This window comes from Pleurodeles waltl, chromosome 6 (assembly GCF_031143425.1).
Source record: "Pleurodeles waltl isolate 20211129_DDA chromosome 6, aPleWal1.hap1.20221129, whole genome shotgun sequence".
NCBI lineage: Eukaryota > Metazoa > Chordata > Amphibia > Caudata > Salamandridae > Pleurodeles > Pleurodeles waltl.
Genome location: NC_090445.1, coordinates 741,398,084 through 741,404,160, shown reverse-complemented (window position 1 = coordinate 741,404,160; position 6,077 = coordinate 741,398,084).

Below are 6,077 nucleotides of genomic sequence, written 5' to 3'. Positions count from 1 at the left end.
TGGCCTCTTTTCCCAATACAAGGTTTCCATTTCCTCCAAGCTCCCTTATTTTCTCTGAAGATTGTCCTTGCTCTTGTATCAGGAGTAAGAAAGTAAACCTGAGAATTGAAGGGTTGGTTTTTCGATCCTAACTCTCCTAAGCACCCACCTGACAGCCTATGCACCTATGAGTGACTTTTAAAGCATGGATGGGGATCTGGTGCAAACCATTACAAAGCTCCAAACCGAAGTGAAAATGATATGATTGCCGATAGTAAATAAACTAGAAGAAACCTTCCAATGGAGATTTTGGGAAATATACATGAACTGAGGCAGTGATACCTATTCGTCTCATTGGCAGCACCATACAATGTCAGAGAACAGTCCTCAGCTTTTCCACAGATACGATTAGACTATGAGGTTTCTGCAAGCCTTACCAGACTGTGTAGCAGATTTTGCCTGCAGATATCCCAACTGCACTATCCTAGGTGATTTTAATATTCATGTAGATGAGCCTCACAACATCTCTGCCAAAGCTCTACTTATGGATTTAGCAGCCTTAGACCTGACGCAATTGATATCTGGCCCCACCCATCTTAGAGGCCATACAATTGATTTAGTTTTTAGTCATCTTTCCAATCTATCAGCTCAGGCCCCCCTTCCCTTGATCTGGCCCGACCAGTTTTTTAGTCGCACTCACACTTCCTACTTACTTTTCTCCAATTCTCCAGCCCGTGGTAAGTTAACCGTATTTTAGTGGTCAAAGCTGAATAAGAAAGACTAGATGGATACCTTAACGAACCTGCATTCTTCCACATCCTTTCGTAAGCCTTATACAGCAGAAAGGTTTGATAAATGGATCTCCAAGTCCCTCGATATTAATTTACCTACTAAGACCACTATTAAGTCCACTCATCAAAAGAAATCATCCTGGTTCTCCCCTCATCTGCTGCATCTAAAAAAAGAATGTAAGCGGATGCAGAGGAAATGGAAGAACTCATACGACCCTGGCCTCAAAAGAGATCATAGGAATATGATTCGATCCTTCCACTAGGAAATTAAGGCTGCGCAGGCATCCTATTATACCTCCAAGATTGAAGAGTCCTCCCATTCTACCACAGAGATTTTCTCTATCTTCAAGGAAATGATCAAGCTTCCCTGCATCAATAATGTAATAGAGGGCTCTAAGGAACATAGCAATGAGCTAGCCTGCTTCCTCTGAAAGAAAATCTCTGACATTCAGGCAAATCTCCCTAGTAATCCCCCTAAAGAGGACAAGTCCGTCTCTTATGCTGAGGGTCAGGTTCCCTGTAGGAAGTTGGCTCTGCATACACTATTTCAAAGTAAGGAATAGTATGCACAGAGTCCAAGGGTTCCCCTTAGAGGTAAGATAGTGGCAAAAAGAGATAATTCTAATGCTCTATTTTGTGGTAGTGTGGTCGAGCAGTAGGCTTATCAGAGGGTAGTGTTAAGCATTTGTTGTACACACACAGGCAATAAATGGGGAACACACACTCAAAGACAATTCCAGGCCAATAGGTTTTTATATAGAAAAATATATTTTCTTAGTTTATTTTAAGAACCACAGGTTCAAGATTTACAAGTAATACTTCAAATGAAAGGTATTTCATGTAGGAACTTTAGGAACTTTGAATTAGCAAAATAGCATATACAGTTTTCACATAAATGACATATAGCTATTTTAAAACTAGACACAGTGCAATTTTCAACAGTTCCTGGGGGAGGTAAGTGGTTGTTAGTTTTTGCAGGTAAGTAAACCACCTACGAGGTTCAATTTTGGGTCCAAGGTAGCCCACCGCTGGTGGTTCAGAGCAACCCCAAAGTTACCACACCAGCTGCTCAGGGCCGGTCAGGTCCAGAGGTCAAAGTGGTGCCAAAAACGCATAGGCTTCAATGGAGAAGGGGGTGCCCCGGTTCCAGTCTGCTAGCAGGTAAGTACCCGCGTCTTCGGAGGGCAGACCAGGGGGATTTTGTAGGACACCGTGGGGGACACAAGTCCACACAAAAAGTACACCCTCAGCAGCACGGGGGCGGCCGGGTGCAGTGTGTAAACAGGCGTCGGGTTCGCAATAGAAATCAATGGGAGACCAAGGGGTCTCTTCAGCGATGCAGGCAGGCAAGGGGGGGCCTCCTCGGGGTAGCCACCACCTGGGCAAGGGAGAGGGCACCCTGCGGGTCGCTCCTGCACTGGAGGTCGGATCCTTCAGGTCCTGGGGGCTGCGGGTGCAGTGTCTTTACCAGGCGTCGGGTCTTTGAAGCAGGTAGTCGCGGTCAGGGGGATCCTCGGGATTCCCTCTGCAGGCGTCGCTGTGGGGGCTCAGGGGGGTCAACTCTGGCTACTCACGGTCTCGTTGTCGCCGGAGAGTCCTCCTTGTGGTGTTTGTTCTCTACAAGTTGAGCCGGGGGCGTCGGGTGCAGTGTGCCAAGTCTCACGCTTCCGGCGGGAAACGCGTGTTGTTTCAAAGTTGCTTCTTTGTTGCAAAGTTACAGTCTTTGGTGAACAGGGCCGCTGTCCTCAGGAGTTCTTGGTCCTTCTAGATGCAGGGCAGTCCTTTGAGGCTTCAGAGGTCGCTGGTCCCTGTGGAAAGCGTCGCTGGAGCAGTTTCTTTAGAAGTGGGGAGACAGGCCGGTAGAGCTGGGGCCAAAGCAGTTGGTGTCTCCGTCTTCTCTGCAGGGTTTTTCAGCTCAGCAGTCCTCTTCTTCTTAGGTTGCAGGAATCTGAGTTCCTAGGTTCTGGGGAGCCCTAAAATACTGAATTTAGGGGTGTGTTTAGGTCTGGGGGGTTAGGAGCCAATGGCTACTAGCCCTGAGGGTGGCTACACCCTCTTTGTGCCTCCTCCCTGAGGGGAGGGGGGCACATCCCTAATCCTATTGGGGGAATCATCCATCTGCAAGATGGAGGATTTCCAAAAGTTAGAGTCACCTCAGCTCAGGACACCTTAGGGGCTGTCCTGACTGGCCAGTGACTCCTCCTTGTTTTTCCCATTATCTCCTCCGGCCTTGCCGCCAAAAGTGGGGCCGTGGCCGGAGGGGGCGGGCAACTCCACTAGCTGGAGTGCCCTGGGGTGCTGTAACAAAGGGGGTGAGCCTTTGAGGCTCACCGACAGGTGTTACAGTTTCTGCAGGGGGAGGTGTGAAGCACCTCCACCCAGTACAGGCTTTGTTACTAGCCACAGAGTGACAAAGGCACTCTCCCCTTGTGGCCAGCAACATGTCTGGTGTGTGGCAGTCTGCTAAAACTAGTCAGCCTACACGGATAGTCGGTTAAGGTTTCAGGGGGCACCACTAAGGTGCCCTCTGGGGTGTATGTTACAATAAAATGTACACTGGCATCAGTGTGCATTTATTGTGCTGAGAAGTTTGATACCAAACTTCACAGTTTTCAGTGTAGCCATTATGGTGCTGTGGAGTTCGTGTATGACAGACTAAGTTTTGCTTAGACACTGTAGGGGCATAGTGCTCATGCACTTATGCCCTCACCTATGGTATAGTGCACCCTGCCTTAAGGCTGTAAGGCCTGCTAGAGGGGTGACTTATCTATACCTGTAGGCAGTGTGAGGTTGGCATGTCACCCTGAGGGGAGTACCATGCCGACTTAGTCGTTTTATCCCCACTAGCACACACAAGCTGGCAAGCAGTGTGTCTGTGCTGAGTGAGGGGTCCCCAGGGTGGCATAAGACATGCTGCAGCCCTTAGAGACCTTCCCTGGCATCAGGGCCCTTGGTACCAGGGGTACCAGTTACAAGGGACTTACCTGGATGCCAGGGTGTGCCAATTGTGGAAACAAAAGTACAGGTTAGGGAAAGAACACTGGTACTGGGGCCTGGTTAGCAGGCCTCAGCACACTTTCAAATCGAAGCTTAGCATCAGCAAATGCAAAAGGTCAGGGGGTAACCATGCCAAGGAGGCATTTCCTTACATTCCCCGAGTCCTACTTTCAGTCTTGCAGCCGTTGAGTGAAGAGTTAGTAGATAAATACCTTTGCTCCATAAAATCTGGATCTCCTTTGGATCTGTCTCCTCTGTTTATCCTAGCTTTAGGATCAAATGCTTTAACTCCCCTATTAACGAATGTTCTCAATGACTCTTTGTCCTTCAGGCATATTCTGCAACATTAGAAACATGGTGTCGTTAAGCCCTTATTAAAAAAACTAATCTTGATACAACATCACCCTGAAATTACAGACCAATTGCTCTTCTCCCCATCGCATCAAAAATAATTGAGAAACATATTAATACTCAGGTGTCAGGCTTTCTCGAGGAACATAATCTTATTCATAACACCCAAATAGGATTGAGACCACTACATAGTACTGAAACTGCCCTGCAGGCTGCCACTGAAGATACTAGACAACGCTTAGAAGCAGGCGGATATGCAGCAATCATCCTACTTGATCTGAGTGCCACCTTTGACACTGTGGATCATAAGGTCTTACTTCACAGAACTTCTCAATTGGGAATTGAGGGTATTTGTCTTAAGTGGCTTTCATCATATCTGAGTCAGAGGACTTTCCAAGTCCTTGACCAGGCACACTACTCTGACATTTTTCCTTTTACCTGCGGGGTCTCACAAGATTCCTCCTTAAGCCCTATGCTTTTCAATATCTATATGGCCCTTCTGGCAAAGATTGTGGAACCCTATGGGTTATCCCTTGTTCCCTATGCTGATGATACCCAATTGGTCTTTTCTTTTTCCACTGGCACCAATTCAGAACATGCCATCCTTTCTTTCTATCTGTCAGATGTTGCCAGATAGATGGCTGACAGCAAACTCAAGCTAAATGATGACAAAACAGAGGTTATGTTGTTAGGGAACTTCCCTCGCCTTAAGCCCCCTGTCTCAGTTTCAACAGGATTCAATGATCTCCCTCCACCTAAAGACAACATAAAAAGCTTAGGTTTTTGGCTGGACTCCTGCCTCACAATGAAATGTCACTCAAAGAAACTGGCTGCTACTAGTTTCAATTTGTTAAGGACCTGCAGGAACATTTTTACATTCCTTCCCTTTTTAGCTAAAAGGCTTTTGTTCAGGCTCTTATACTGTCTCGCCTGGACTACGGGAATGTTTTATTCATGAGTTCTCCATCCTATGTCCTAAAGAGACTGCAGGTAGCACAATATGCTGCTGCCCGCCTTTTAATGGGCACTCCCAGACCTCATTCTGCTAAATCCTCTCTGGCCTCTCTCCATTGCCCCCCCCCCCCCATTGAACAGCGTATCAACTTTAAAGCTATTTGTTTCATTTACTGGGCACTTCATGAAAAGGGGCCGGCCTTTCTTAGGCGGATTATAACCCCCTATACTCCCAAAAGATCACTTAGATCTTCATCCGCCTCCCTGATTAACATGCATCGTGTTAAGAAAGCAAGATGGGGAGGCAGGTCTTTTGCCTTTAAAGCAGGTAATTTATGGAACTCTCTCCCACTGGAACTCCACCTAGAAAACTTGGAACTCTCTTTTCATAAAAAGCTAATGACTTTGTCTGTTTAATGGTCTTGCATTAGCACTGGGAGGCCTCTGGATAGCCATGCGCTCCATACATTTTGATGTAATGTAATGTAACATGACATTTTTACTTTTTTACTTACCAAGAATGGTCTGTCATTGGGTGATGGGCAATCAGATTGGGATACTTTAATGTCACAATTTAAATCAGATAGCACATGGAGAGTTGCTGGCTTCTAACCAGGGTTCTCAAGAACTACTAGCCTATGTGAGTTATTTTCAGCTACTAAAGAAGAAATCTCTTAGGCTGAGGCTTCTACGGAAGTGGCACTTCTTTAATGTGCTTGTTTGATAAAGAAGATGCAATGTCAAGACTGGTAGTAAGACTACGCCGGGGCGCAGAACTCCACTCCCCTGGTGGAGTTTGTGGAATTTGGGCACTTCACGCTATGTGGAGTAGCGCGGAGTTCCTGAATTCTACACTCCAGCACAGAGAGGAGTTTGTTCGCACTCAAGAGATTGGGTTTTGGAGCTAACTAGTGAGTTTGATAATACTCCCAGGCCACTAGTGGGTACGTGCAAGACTTTGCATTTTATCTCGTTGCTTTCTGCTGCGCCGGTGGCAAAACAGGG